This window comes from Canis lupus, chromosome 1 (genome assembly GCF_003254725.2).
Source record: "Canis lupus dingo isolate Sandy chromosome 1, ASM325472v2, whole genome shotgun sequence".
NCBI lineage: Eukaryota > Metazoa > Chordata > Mammalia > Carnivora > Canidae > Canis > Canis lupus.
The window spans coordinates 100052636-100068436 of record NC_064243.1 but is presented as its reverse complement, the minus strand read 5'-3'; the positions used below and the strand labels follow the sequence as shown (position 1 = coordinate 100068436).

General features: G+C 44.1%; 1 protein-coding gene across 2 annotated transcripts in view; it reads right to left on the bottom strand.

The window, feature by feature from the left end:
- Window positions 1-15801, bottom strand: part of ZNF606 (zinc finger protein 606) — a 67448-nt gene that overhangs the window by 49413 nt on the left and 2234 nt on the right. Inside the window, exon 1 of one of the 2 annotated variants that reach the window (XM_035701812.2) lies at window positions 4554-6121. The exons of the other annotated variant lie outside the window; for it this stretch is intronic. The gene's annotated coding sequence lies outside the window, so the exon portion shown is untranslated. Of the gene's footprint in view, window positions 1-4553; window positions 6122-15801 lie in introns of those variants that run through there. 2 annotated transcript variants of the gene reach the window in all.

Sequence of the window (15801 nt, the reverse complement as noted above, 5' to 3'; positions counted from 1 at the left end):
ATCTAGACATCAATAACAGAAATCCCCTCTTATTTGGAAACTGAACACTGTACTTCCCAAATCAAAGAAGAAATCACTTTTATAAGTTGCATTTTCATTATCATTCAGTTCAAGATATTTGGAAAACAAAAAGAATAATGAACTAAAAAATAACGAAAACACAACATGTGAAAATGTGCAGGATACAGTTAAAATAAGGCTTAAGGGAAAATGTATAGCTATAAATGCAAACATCAGAAAGGAAGAAAGCATTAAAATTAATGACCTATGCTTCTGCCCCCAAAAGCCAGAGAAAATGAAAGTAAATTAAACCAAGACAAAGGAAGGAAATAATAGCAGAAATCAATAAAACGGAGAAAAACAATTCAATCATGTCAATAGGTGCACAGAGCATTTGGTAACACCCATTCATGATAAAAACAACAACAACAAAAAAAAACTCAGCAAACCAGGAATAGAACTTTCTTAGTTTGATAAAGGGCATCAGATCACATTTAATGGTGAAATATTGAATGCTGGCCCTTAATATCAGGAGTAAGGCAGAAGTGTCTATTCCTATTACTTTTATTTAATATTGTAATGGATAATCTCTGGTGATAGATATCAGAAGAATGGTTGCCACACTGGGGGAGTCCTAAGTGGAAAAAGACATAAGGAAATATATGGGGATGGAAATATTCTATGTGTGGATTGTTGGAGTATGGGTCACACAAATACACATTTGAAAACGTTATTGAACTCTACTCTTAGGAACACAAGTCTCACTGTATGTTAATTATGCATCACTTAAAAAAAAATACTAAAGGTCCTGGCTGGTATATGAAAACTGAAAAGCATAAAGTCTGGAAACGAAGAAATAAAGCAATCTCTATTTGAAGAAAACATGACTGTGTAAAAAAACTAAAGACATTGACAAATTACTAGAACAGTTAAGTGATTTTAATAAGTTCACACAGGATACAGTGTCAGTTAAAGAATAAATTACATTTATATACACTAGCAACAAACAAATGGAAAATAAAATTAGAGGGCAGCCCGGGTGGCTCAGCGGTTTAGTGCCACCTTCAGCCCAGGGCCTGATCCTGGAGACGGGGATCCAGTCCCATGTCAGGCTCCCTGCATGGAGCCTCCTTCTCCCTCTGCCTGTGTCTCTGCCTCTCTCTCTCTGTGTCTCTCATGAATAAATAAATAAAATCTTAAAAAAAAAGAAAATGAAATTAGAAATAATACTTATAATAGCATCAAAAATGCCAAATTTCTAGGAATAAAATTAGTAAAAGGTGTGCATTATACTTGAAAAGTATAAAACATTGCTGAGAGAAGTACCTAAATAAATATATCATGATCACAAAATTAGAAGGCTTAATATGTTAAGGTATAAATTCTTCCCAAACTGAATTGACTTAAGGCATTACAAATCAAAATTCAGGTAGGAATTTTGTGAAGTTAAAAAGCTTGATAATTTCCAATTGACAAACTGACTCTAAAATTTTTATGAAAAGTGCCAAGGACCTGGAATAGCCAGAACAATTATAAACAATAAAGTTAAGGTAGCCTGGGGGGCTCAGTGGTTTAGCGCCGCCTTCAGCCCATTCAGCCCAAGGCCTGATCCTGGAGACCTGGGGTCAAGTCCTGCGTCAGGCTCCCTGTGTGGAGCCTGCTTCTCCCTCTGCCTGTGTCTCTGCCTCTCTCTCTCTCTCTGTGTGTGTGTGTGTGTGTTTCTCATGAATAAATAAATACAATCTTAAAAATAAATAAATAAACAAACAATAAAGTTAGAGGATGATGTTCATTACCTCATTTCAAGATTTACTGTTAAGTACAATAAGACATAAGATGCTAGCACAGAGTTGGAACAATGGATCAATGGAAGAGAAGAGAGCAAATAAAGAGACCCACACATATGCATTCGGTTGATTTTCAACAAAGGCAGAAGAGGAAAGTCTTTTCATTAAATGGTGTTAGAACTACATAATCACAAGAAAAAATGAGTGCCTTGTCTACCATCTACTGTTTACATAAAAATTAACTCAAGGTAGATCACAGGACTTTATGTAAAAGCAAAAACTATAAAAATACCAGAAGAAAACAGGACGGTATCTTTGTGATCTTGGCATATTCAAAGATTTCTTAGGATGTTAATGAAAATAAACAAATCTGGGATCCCTGGGTGGCTCAGCGGTTTGGCGCCTGCCTTTGGCCTGGGGCATGATCCTGGAGTCCTGGGATCGAGTCCCACGACCGGCTCCCGGCATGGAGCCTGCTTCTCCCTCTGCCTGTCTCTCTGCCTCTCTCTCTGTCAATCATGAATAAATAAATAAAATCTTTAAAAAAATAAAATAAAATAAAATAAACAAATCTAACAATAAGAAAAATTTAATAAAATCAGACCTTGTAATCTATCACCCAACAATTCCATTCCTAGATATTTACCCAAGAGAAATAAAAATACAAATCCTTGGGACGCCTGGGTGGTTCAGCGGTTGAGCGTCTGCCTTCAGCTCAGGGCATGATCCTGGGATCCGGGATCAAGTTCCGCCTCGGACTCCCTGCAAGGAACCTGTTTCTCCCTCTGCCTGTGTCTCTGCCTCTCTCTCTGTGTCTCTCATGAATAAATAAATAAATCTTAAAAAAAAAAAAAACAAAACCCACAAGTCCACTAAAAGCATTACACAAGAATGTTCACAGCAGCATTACTCATAATAGCCCAAAACTAGAGACCATCCAAATGTTCGTTATCAAGAGAATGGATAAATTGTAAATCATTAGAGGCGCCTGGGTGGCTCAGTGGTTAAGCGTCTGCCTTTGGCTCAGAGCGTGATCCCGGAGTCTTGGGATCAAGTCCCACATTAGGCTCCTCATGGGGAGCCTGCTTCTCCTTCTGCCTATGTGTTTGCCTCCCTCTTTGTGTCTCTCATGAATAAATAAAACCTTTTAAAAAACTAAATCTGCAGCCCCGGTGGCGCAGCGGTTTAGCGCCACCTGTAGCCAGGGGTGTGATCCTGGAGACCCGGGATCAAGTCCCACATCAGGCTCCCTGCATGGAGCCTGCTTCTCCCTCTGCCGTGTCTCTGCCTCTCTGCCTGCCTCTCTCTCTGCCTCTGAATAAATTAAAAAAAGAAAAGAAGAAAAAAAAAAAAGGGTCTCTTGGTAAGAGATCTCATAAAAAAATGTAAATCATCAAAAAATGAAATGGCCATAAATAGTAAAAAAAAGAATGAAATAATAATGCATGTAATACGGATGAACCTCAAAAATCTTATGGTAAGCCTTGCATAAAAGAAATAACGCATGATTCTCTTTATATGAAAAGGCAAAAATAACCTATGGAGGAAAAAAATCTCAACAGTGGTTGCCTTTCTTAAATGAAAGGAGTTAACAAAGGAACTTTGTGAGGTAATGAAAATGTTCTCAAGCTCCATTTGGGTGAAAATTACGTATGTACATACATTTATGAAAATTTTTCAATTGTATATTTAAATTTTGTACATTTAAAAAGTATCACCAGCAAAAAAAAAAATTAAAAATATAATGGTCTTCAAAGTAACAATAATAAGATGGAGGTCGACTTCTCTCTCTCTCTTTTTTAAAAGATTTTATTTATTTATTCATGAGAGAGAGAGAGAGAGAGGGAGAGAGAGAGAGAGGCAGAGACACAGGCAGAGGGAGAAGCAGGCTCCATGCAGGGAGCCTAATGCAGGCCTTGATCCTGGGACCCCAGGATCACGCCCTGGGCCGAAGGCAGGCATTAAACCGCTGAGCCACCCAGGGATCCCTGGAGGTTAACTTCTCAGCAAAAATCATGGAGTTCTGAAGACAACCACATGGTGTCTTTAAAGTACTGAGAAAAGGGTGCCTTGGTGTCTTAGTCAGTCAAGCATATGCCTTTGGCTCAGGTCATGATCCCAGGGTCCTGGGATTAAGCCCCACTTTGGGATCCTTGCTCAGCGGGGAGCCTGCTTCTTCCTCTCCCTCTGCCTGCCACTCACCCTGCTTGTGCTCTTTCTCTGTCAAATAAATACAATCTCAAATAAATAAAGTGCTGAGAAAAACAAAACAAAACACCTGACAACCTAAAATTCTCTGCTTACAGTATCTTTCCAAAATGAAGATGAAATAAAGGCATTTTTAGGCAAACACAAAATGAGGCCATTTTGCCACGCAAAATGGCAGGAATCTTGGAAGAGCCCTCTGTCCCTCATCCATTGCTCCATTCCGAGTTCTAGGTGGGCAGCAATATCTGGTTTGGGGTTCCAAGTTCCTGTCCAAATGAATGATCAAGCTGTGATGCTGTTTGTTTGTTTTTTTTTTCCCCATGATTTTTGCAACAATATTTTCTTTCTTTATTTTTAAGTAAGCTCTGTGCCCAACATGGGGCTTGAACTCACAGTCCCATGCTGCAGAGTGGCATGCTCTACAAAATGAACCAGCCAGTGGATTCAGGCTGTGCTGTTCGAGGAAAAATCCTCCAGTGACTCCACACTCCCGGCTAAGTCAAACCCACTCTGCCAAGACTCCAAGCAAATAAAAAGTGACATGGGGAATAGCCTCACCCACAATGACCAGGTATCTTAAGGTCTCCAATATTATGTCTTGGTACAAGGTGCACTGGGTAGGGCCCAGCAGTCCCGACTCCTCCAGGGTGAAGTCCACTGCCACATCATGGAAGGTTACCTGAGCCTGAAATGACACCTACATGTCTGCTGAGCCATGGCCCTTACCCCTGCAGAGTTCCCAGAAGAGCAGGGTGGGGCTATGTGGGAATGTGAGGATGCACCCAGATACAGGGAGACGTCTTGAGAGCAGTCCGGCTTCTGACAGATACATCTGAGTCTTCCTGGGGGGCGTCAGAAGTCTGCATCAGCCATTTCAGAGGGGAGCCCCCGTCACACTAAAATGCTTACCCCTTCATATCTCACCCGTTTCTTGATCAATTTGTTATCTTCTACAAGACCAAGTGTAAAGTTCCCTTTAGGATTTCCTTCCTTTTTATACCACCAGGCATTTGAGAATGATAACGTTAATATTGGCCAATAGTAATGTTAACATTTGCCAAGGTCTCTCTTTCCACACTGGGCGCTGTACTCAAGTCAGCACTTTACCCAATGGAAATTTTCTTAATCCTCACAACAGTCTTAGGAAGCAGTTCCCACTTCCCGCGGTGGTTTTTGTTTTTTCAAACAAGAAGCCTGAGCTCATACAATGCACGTCTTGGAATCATGGTGACGGTGGCTTCATGAAGACGAATTGAGAGATGTTCCCTCTTTTAGACAAACTATTGCAGGTGATATAAAGCCAGGAACTGTTTTTGTCCCTTACACGTGTGGTGGCTGAAGCCATCCGGAGTCTGGGCGTGTGATTTTCCCGCTGGGAGGTTTTCTTGGATCTCTACTGGTTTCCCGACTTCGCAGAGGCAGGAAGGGCTGCAGGACTGCCAAGGTTTCCGTCCCGTGCGTCCGGGACCACGGGCCCCGACTCCTACCCGAGCCTCGGGCGCAGATTCTAGCGCTCGGCGGGCAGGGAGGGCGCGTGGCCAGGCACTAGGGGCCCCGCAGCCATCGCCTCTTCGACTACGAAGTACTCACGGAGCCACCAGCAGCCCCACCAGCTCCCTCCAGCGCCCGACGGCCTGGAGCAGACGACAGACCGCCGGGGCTCGGAAAGCTGGAGCTCGGCATGCAACGAAGCCTCTAGGGTCCGCCGAGGCGCCGGGGAGGAAGCGGCACTAGAACGACCAGGAAACTCCGCGCTGCCGACCCCCGCATAGCCCTTCGGGGAGTTGTAGTCCTGCGGCCGGAGCCACATCCCCGTCCAGCAGCCGGCACAACGGATCGTCCAGAGAGTCAGACCACGTTTCTCAGAAGGCGCGGCGGTGAGGGTGCCCACCTAATGGGCGTGCCCGACCGGGCCTGGGCTTGGGAGCGCTTGTAGTCTCGGCTCTCTGGCTGGGCCCGGGCGGCAGTGAGGCTGATTTCTCTCACTAGAATTCCCCGAAACTACCGTCGGTCAGACTCCCGAGCTCCAGAAGCGCGCAATCGGCGGCTCCGGAGAGTTGAGGAAGCCTCCATAATCTTTTCTAAAATTAACTAGAATTCTTATTCTAGTTAAATTATTGGGAATTATAGTTACACTAGCTTTTTCCACCAGATGGCGGGCGTGAACACTCAGGGCCTCATACTATATCTCCCAGAAGACTCCGCGGTGCGGGAAAGTAGGCGTCACCTAGAAACTTGGCCTTCTGGGAGTTGCAGTCCATTATCGCAGGTCCTCGAGTCCTACGCTGAGGCACCAACTGCCGCGCGGGTTTGGGAGTGTTTGGGGGCCGCCCGCCCTCAGCTCCAGCTTTCAAAGATGCTGCCTGTCATACACCTACATGGGGACGGAGGTAAAGTAAGTGAGACAAAAACATTTATTAGCATGTTATGTCCGCCCTGGTGTTTCTTTTCATCGAGTAGGCATCCCTCACAAATCATCAGATTCTTCCTCATAAAATGGAATGTTTGGTCTTAGCTAAATCACGTGTTGTCATAACTGAGGTTTTCACCACGTTTATGTTTCCTTGACAAAAAAGGAAAATGAGAAAAATCTTGTGGGTGGTTTTGTTCTCCGTTTGGAGAACTAAAATGTGGAGAAACTTTCCCATGCCGACAACTGGAATTGTCAAACTGCTGAGAGCAAACCTAGGTTTGGGAAGGGAGGCACTGACAGAACCCTGGGTCACTTTCCTTGTAGACAGACCTGCTCTCCGCTCTCTTGGCGGCACGTGTGAGGCAGAGGGGGGCATTTCTTCCACTCCAATCTGAGCCCTGGCTCATCCTGTGGAAGATGTTTTTCACCCTTTCACCTCACAGCCATTTTCTGCACAAGACGGATTCACCAACCCAATGTTCTCTATGCTCTTCTTGGTGGTTCTTTAAGGAGTTTGCAAAACCCCCTATTTAAAAAGATTTATTTATTTTAGAGAGAAATAACGAACAGGTGAAGGGGCAAACGGGGAGGGAGAGGGAGAATCCCAAGCAAAGGCTCCAGGCAGAGCGGAAAACTGGACTTGGGGCTGTATTTCAAGACCCTGAGATCAGGACCAGAACGGAAACCAAGAGTCCCATGCTTAACCAACTGCACCACCCAGGCATTCCCAAAATCCAGGGCTAGTCTCCCCCCCACTCCCCAGCCACTCTGCCATTTTGTGTTATTTGAAAGCAAATCCCAACCCATTTTAACTACAATATGTAATGCAAAGTACCATTTTCTAACGTAACCAAAATTCCATTATCAAAATTTTAGAAAAAATAACAACTCTTGCACTATTGAATATTCAGTATTCCAACTTAAAAGTATCTCCACTGTTTTAAATGGTTTGAGGGACATCTGAGCGGCTCAGACCATTAAGTGTTAGGACTCCTGATTTCAGCTCAGGTCCTGATCTCAGGGTGGTGAGATCCTGGTGAATCTGCCTGGGGCTCCAGGCTCAGCAGAGAGTCTGCTTGAGATCCTCTTTCCCTCTCCCTCTGCCCCTCCCCCCACTCATAAATGCGAGCGCGCTGCTCTCTCCCCGCCTCTCCCTCTAAAATAATTAAATAAATCTTTTTTCAAAAATTAAAATTAAAAAATAGTTTAATTTTTTTTAAAAGCAGGATATAACAAAAGGCCACACTTTGGAATATAGTAATTCCCTTTTTTTTTTTTTTTGCTAACAGCTTTATCAAAGTATTCACATACCATAAAAATCACCTTTTTTGTACTGTAGAATTCAGTGGTTTTCATATTCACCTATTTGTGCACCCATTGCCAAAATCAATGTTAGAATATTTCTTCCCTCCAAGAAGAAGAACTGTACTTCTTAGCCTTCACCCACCAATCCGTCCTCCCGCAGCCTTAAGCAACCATGAATTGACTGTCTATGCATTTGCTGGTTTTGGACATTTCATATAAATGAAAGCATACAATACAAGGTCCTTTGTGACAGGCTTCTTGCACTCAGCATAATTTTTCAAGGTTCATCCACATCATAGTTTCAGTAGCTCATTCCTGTATTGCCAAATCACATTCAATTGCATGGATATGGTATATTCTGCTTCTCCAGTCATCAATTGAAGGACACTGAGTTGTTTCCACTTTTTGGCTGCTCTTAACATTTGTGCACAAGTTTTTCTGTGGACTTATATTTTCAATGCTCTTGAATATCTAAAAGTGGATTTACCAGGTTATATGGTCACTCTACGTCTAACCTTCTGGAGAACTTCCGGAGTTTTTTCCACAAGCAGTTGTACTATCTTACATTTCCACCAACAGTGGACAAGGGTTTAAACTTCTTCAACAATACTTGTTATCTTTAATATTGTTATTATCGTTGTTATTATTATTATTACATCTGAGCCTTTTCCAAACTTTCTTATTTTTATTTTTTTAAGTTTATTTATTTAAGTTTATTTAACCAATCTCTATGCCCAGTGTGGGGCTTGAACTCACATCCCTGAGATCAAGATTCTCTTGATTCCATTCTCTTCCAACTGAGCCAGCCAGGCACCCCTCAAACCTTTTTATTTGTGAAGATTTTCAACAATGCCTACAAAGAGAATAGTAAGTGACCGACCATCCATTGTTCAACATCTTGATCTAGCAGTTGTTAATATTTTGCTCTATGTACTTCATCTCTCAATTGTTTAAGTTTCTTTCAAGCCAGAGAAAAATAATGAGCCCAAATCCGGTGGTACCAACGTCTTCAGTGAGGACTTACTCATGAGGCTCTGTTCAAGATGCTTTCTCTGGGGTTCCTCACTGTGCCTTTCCCACTAAGTCCAGTATCCATGCCTTAACCAGGCTAGAATATTCTGCTCAGGCTTCAGCAGGATGATGCAGCACTTGGGACTGAAGATGCTATCCAGAAGCCCTGCAGTGGGGGCCAGGATGAAGATCCCCACAGCCACAGTAGCCTTCTCCAGGAGCTGTGGAAGGAACAAGGGGCAAAAAAGCCTTCGAGATGCTGCAGGATACAGCATCAAGGAACTTGATCTTGTTGAAGGCATCAGGCAAACCTCTGGCCAGGAAGGCCAAAGAGAAACCAGTTACATGGAGGGAGAATCCCATGGGCTCTCTATATATTCCATTTATTGATTCATTCATTTATTCTTCTTTTTTTTTAGCTTTACTGAAGTATAACTGACAAATTATAAGATATCTGAAATATACATCATGATGATTTAATACATGTATACATTGTGAAATACATTGTGAAAGGGCTCCTCCCATCGAGTTAATTAACACATCCATCCCCTCACATATTTAATTTTCTTTTCTTTTTTTTTTATGATAGTCACACAGAGAGAGAGAGAGAGAGGCAGAGACATAGGCAGAGGGAGAAGCAGGCTCCATGCACCGGGAGCTCGACGTGGGATTCAATCCCAGGTCTCCAGGATCGCGCCCTGGGCCAAAGGCAGGCGCCAAACCGCTGCGCCACCCAGGGATTCCCATATTTTTTTTTGTAAGAACATTTAAATTCTATTCTCTTAGGAAATTTCAGTTATACAATGTTATCAACTATATTCACCATGTTATACACATTGGATCCTCTACTGACTGACTTGTGAACTGTTTGTAGTCACCAATGCCCAGGTGGGCCACATTAGCCTCTGAGGCACATCCTCACTATATTTGGTTGAGTTTTTTTTTTTTTTTTTTTAGATTTTTATTTATTTCAGAGAGAGAGCACAAGGAGAGGAGCAGAGGGAGAGGGAGAAGCAGACCCTCACTGAGCAGAGAGCCTGAAGTGAGACTCCATCCCAGGACCCCAGGATCATGACCTAAGCCAAAGGCAGACACTTAACTGACTGAGCCAGGTGCCCCTTTATGGGTTTTTTAAATGGTTCATTTTTTATAGTTAATTTTTGGAAGTAGTAGTAATTGTTCTTATTAGCAGTAGTTTTGGGCTGAATTAGGTTCCCCCCAAATTTGTATGTTGAACTCCTACCCCAGTATCTCAGAATGTGTCTACATTTGGAGACAGGGCCTTTAAAGAGGTAATTAAAGTAAAATGAGGCCATCAGAGTGGGCCCTAAATCCAATGTGACCAGTGTCTTTACATGAAGAGGAGATCAGGACACACATACACATGGAAGGATGACCATGTGAGGACACAGGGAGAAGATGGCCACCTACAAGCAAAGGAGAGAGGCCTTGGGAGAAACCAACCCTGCTGATACCTGAATCTTGAACTTCTAGCCTCCAGAAATATGAAAAAAAATAAATCTCTGTTGTGTGAGCCCCCTAGTCTGTGGTATTTTGTTGTGGTGGCCCCAGATGCCTAAGATGGCAAGTTTTACCAATCCTGCCACACTTCCTTGGAAGATTTTTTTTTTTTTTAAGATTTTATTTATTGGGCAGCCCGGGTGGCTCAGCGGTTTAGCGCCGCCTTCCCCCCAGGGGCTGATCCTGGAGACCCAGGATCGGGTCCCACATCAGGCTCCCTGCATGGAGCCTGCTTCTCCCTCTGCTTGTTCTCTGCCTCTCTCTCTAAATCTCTCTGTGTCTGTCATGGATAAATATTTTTAAAAAAAGATTTTATTTATTTATTCATGAGAGACACACAGAGAGAGAGGCAGAAACACGGGCAGAGGGAGAAGCAGGCCCCATGCAGGGAGCCCGATGGACTCCATCCCGGGTCTCCAGGATCATGCCCTGGACTGAAGGCGGCAATAAACCGCTGAGCCATCTGGGCTGCCTGAACGATTATTTTAAATCACTGCTCTGAACCACAATGACAGAGCTGGTGAGGATGAGCATGGTGGGAGGCAGAATAATGCTTTTACCCTAAAATCTCCAGACCCAATCCCTGGAACTTGTGAATATGTTACCTCACATGGCAAGAGAAACTTTTCAGATAGGATTCAATTAAGGATCTTGAAATGGGAAGATTATCTTGGACTGTCCAGATGAATCCAAAGCCATCACATGAGCCCTTAAAAGTGGGAAAAGAAGGAAGAAGGATTGGACAGAGAAACATGACTGGAAAAGGTGGGAGAGATTTGAAGCATGACAGGGACTGAACTCACCACTGTTGACTTTGAAAATGGAGGGAGACCTTGTGGTAGGGAATGGGACCTTCTGGCTGACAACCCAGAGAAAATGGTGTCCTCAATCCTACAACTGCAAGGAGCTGATTCCTGCCAACAACCCAAAGGAACTGGGAAGCAGATTCTTCCCCTAGAGCAAAGACATGGCCCTCCAGACACCTTAGTTATAATGAAGTCAGACTGGAGAGGCACCACAGATTCAGCAAATGAAATAAGCTCTCAGGTAGGTCTGATGGTGGCAAGCCTGGTAACAACTGTGGGCAGTGGTGCCCTCTAGTTTCTCTGAGGCACCTGTGTAAAGAACACAGGTGCTCACCTCCCCACTCCACAACCTCCCCTTGGAGGGCTAGTGGGTCTACTCAGGACTCGCAATAGAATGGTCTGACTCCCTGACCCTACCTCCCACCTCCGGCAAGAGTCATGGAGAGGGAAGCTAGGGGCGAGAATGCCTTTGAGAAAAATGTTGGAGTGCTGGGTCTGCCTCCCCAGAGGGAGAGCAGTGTCCTGCCCTCTCAGGCCAACCTTAAGGGACTTCATGAGAATCCTCTGAAAGTTCAGCTTGCCCCTGGGTTTGAGAGGGCCAGAACTAGGAGCCTGATGTCACTTGGAAAACCTGAAGGCCGACAATGACTGGAGGCGAAGGACAATGAGGTTGCAGTGGAGGGAGTCACGTGTCTGGCTTCAGGGGTGTCTGGGAGCCAGAGCAGACACCTGGACACACCTGCCCTAAGATGGCAAGTGACTATGTCAAGAAACAAAATTTTCTCCAATATTTTCATTTTTGATGGTAAGTAAAATGCCTTTCCTCCCCTCAGAGAAGGATCTGGTTATGGACAAACAACATAGCTGATGTATCAGGCCCAATTTAGAGCTCTGGCCACCTTCCGCATCAAGTAGTTCTTGGACAACAGGCCTCTGAGTTCCCTTCTGGTTTTAATTCACCGGGACAGGGGTGATCCGTGCATCCGGGCCACTCATCTGGAGCTCCTCCTTCATCAAGTAGGACATAATTCCATCCCCTGAGGAGGCTTGTGGGTCAAAAACATCTATGTGGACAGAGGAACAGGTCTTTGACAGTTTTCTTTTTTTTTTTTTTTTTTTAACACTTCTTTTTTTTTTATTATTTATTTATGATAGGCACACAGTGAGAGAGAGAGGCAGAGACACAGGCAGAGGGAGAAGCAGGCTCCATGCACCGGGAGCCCGACGTGGGATTCGATCCCGGGTCTCCAGGATCGCGCCCTGGGCCAAAGGCAGGCGCCAAACCGCTGCGCCACCCAGGGATCCCCTTTGACAGTTTTCTGCACTTGAAAAATGTCAAATTCTAACTGTGTTCATTAACATCAAAGGCAATCTCTATCCATTGAGGGTCTTGAAATGCATCTTCCTGAGAGGATGGAGAAGCCAAGGGAAGGGAGGGTGATGTCATAGATAGGACAGGGACCATCCATAGCTCTATCCAAACTGTCACAGGCCAATGACTCTGTGACCCAGGTGACTTTCCCAGCAAGGCCAAGTTATCCCCAAGACCCATGAAAAAATATTTTAATTTTACCACTTGTAAAATCAGAAGAAAAAAATGGATAAAGTTATAATAAATATGTAATAATGAATGCAACCTGGATTGTGTTTGCCTTGATAGCAAGGCAGTAGTAAAATATGATTTTTAATATTTTTTTTAAAGGAGGAAAGGACCAGGACACCTGGGTGGCTCAGTCAGTTAAGCATCTGCCTTCAGGGCAGCCTGGGTGGCTCAGCGGTTTAGTGCCGCCTCCAGCTCAGGTCATGATCCTGGAGTCCGAGGATCGTGTCCCACATCGGGCTTCCTGCATGGAGCCTGCTTCTCCCTCTGCCTGTGTCTCTGCCTCTCTCTCTCTGTCTCTCATGAATAAATAAATAAAATAAAATCTTTAAAAAAAAAAAAGGTATCTGCCTTCAGATCAGGTCATGATCCCGGGGTCCTGGGATGGAGTCCTGAGTCCCTCACCAGGCTCCCTGCTCAGTGGAGAGTCTGCTTCTTCCTCTTCTGCTGCTCCCCCTGCTCCTCTGCGGGCTCTCTCAAATGAATACATAAAATCTTTAAAAATACATAAATAAATATTTTTGAAAAGAGAAAGGACCCACAAAAGTCATAGTGAAGCTCTGGTACCAGGGACTGTGGCCACAGACTACCTTCCTCAGCCTCATTACCCCCCAGCAGAGTCCAAACCCCATCAGGCCTACACAGACCCGCCTCCGCTGGATTGCAATCCTGTGTCTCCCATGCCCCCTCTGCCCTAGCCATGTGGCTACTCTTGCCCATTCTCTCTGAAGAGCCCCAACTCTGTCCTGCCTTCCAGGCTTGGGCAGAGTGCAAATCCTGCTCTCAGCCCTTCTCCAACTCATCCACACTTTGCTCTGTCACCTACCAGAGGGCAGTAATAAAATCAGTGATAAATATGGTATACTGTGTTAATGTAAAGGTGCTCTGGTCTCAGTGGCTCAGCTGATGGGCCACCTTCTCCACCAACTGAAGGCAAAGGTTGAGAAAACCCAGTAGGAATTCTGTCTCCCACTGGATTCTGGGCCCTCTGTACACCTCTTACTTGCCCTTAACCTCTTCTCCTCCACAAGAGACTTCCTTCTGTAGAGGAAAGTCAATAAAACAAGTCAACACAAATGTAATCTAAAAAGTAAAACATGTCAGGAAGAACATAAGCAGAGAGGACTTGAGAGAGCTATCTGAGGCTGTTTTAGTTGAGGTGGGTGGGGAAGCCTCTTTGAGGAGCTGATGTTAGAGCTGAGGCCCCATCTGTCATCTGGGGGAAGGATATTCCAGATAAGGCAAAAACTCAACCATGTAATTCAGGGGTCAATGAACCACAGCCTGGAGGCTAAATCTGGCTTTCTGCCTCTTGATAAAGTTTCTTGGAGGGGTGCCTGGCTGACCGCTCAGTTGTTAGAGCATGCAACTCTCAACCTCAGGGTCATGAGTTTGAGCCCACATTAAAAAAAAAAAAAAAAAGTTTTACCGGAGTACAGCCAACCATGTCTTTCTATATATTCTTTCTGAATGCTTTCATGCTACAACTGCAGAGCTGAGCAGCTGCAACAGAGACCATATGGCCAACAATACCAAAAACATTCACTACTCGGCCCTTTGCAGAAAAAATGTTCTGGCCTCTGTTGTAGAGATTTTTTCACTGGTGCAAAATAATCCACTATGTGAATAGAGCACAATGCATCCCTTCTTCTCCAGTAGGTGTCTGGCCTGAGCATCCCTAAGTGGGAAGATGTTAGGCCTGGGGTGTGCAGATGTTCAACTGAACTAGAAGATGCCAAAATGTTTTCCAAAACTCAAATATCCACAAATATTTCCTACAAAAAGTTTTAATATTTTGTGTTTGGCTTCAAGTCACAGATACACCTGGAGTTGATTTTTGAGTGTCATACAGCCACATTAGATCTTCCTACAGCCCCAATAGCTCTGCTTCTTTTTATTTTTAAATATTTTATTTCTTTATTCATGAGAGACACAGAGAGAGAGGCAAAGACATAGGCAGAGGGAGAAGCAGGCTTCCTGCAGCCTGATGTAGGTCTAGATCCCAGGACCCCTGGATCATGACCTGAGCCAAAGGCAGATGCACAACCACTGAGCCACCCAGGCATCCCTGCTTCTTTTTAATAACATTTTTTATTGATGTATAATTCACACAGCATAAAACTCAACCATTTAAAGTACATAGTTCAGGGCAGTCCCAGTGGCGCAGCAGTTTGGCGCCGCCTGCAGCCCGGGGTGTGATCCTGGAGACCTGGGATCGAGTCCCACATCGGGCTTCCTGCATGGAGCCTGCTTCTTTCTCTGCCTGTGTCTCTGCCTCTCTCTTGCTCTCTCTGAATGAATACATAAATAAATCTTTAAAAAAAAAAGTACATATTTCAGTACTTTTTAGTTTATTCACAGGGTTGTGAAACCATCACCACTAATTCCAGAACATTTTCATTACCCTCAAAAGAAACCTCATGTGTATTAGCTGCACTTTCCATTCCTCCTCCTTCCAGCCCCTGGTAATCACAACAGTTTGGCTTCTAGCTAACTTACTTTTTAAATTGAGATTTACCTCAGTGCCATTTGGAACAAAAGTTTCTGCTGCTTACAAAATGTTTGGAGAGGGGATCCCTGAGTGGCTCAGTGGTTTAGCACCTGCCTTCCACCCAGGGCATGATACTGGAGTCCCAAGATCAAGTCCCAGGATCAAATCCTCCACTGGGCTCCCTGAATGGAGCCTGCTTCTCCCTCTGCCAGTATCTCTGCCTTTCTCTCTGTGTGTGTCTCTCATGAATAAATAAATAAAATCTTAAAAAAAAAAAAAAAAAAAAAAAGTTTGAAGACCTTTGTCTGGTACCAGACTGCCTCCCAGTGGATCTAGCATTCAAGTTGGCTAAAGATGATGCCTTTCACTCTGGCTCTAGAAACAAACTAAGTAAATGTCCTCTCAATAGCAATTTCCTAGGGTTCCTAGCAGTTATAAATGAATAAATAAGGCCAAAACATCAGGCCAATTTCAGCTACTAAGAAAATGAGCCAGGGAACTCAGTCACTATAAGTGCATAAATTACAAGATGAAGAATAAGCCCTCAGCACTTGGATTTTATTTTCCCATCTGTGGCTTCTGCACACAGCAAGCACTTGCTTGAATACCATACTCAGGGACCAGCAGCTAAGGGGAGAGGAGATGGAGGCAGAACCCTG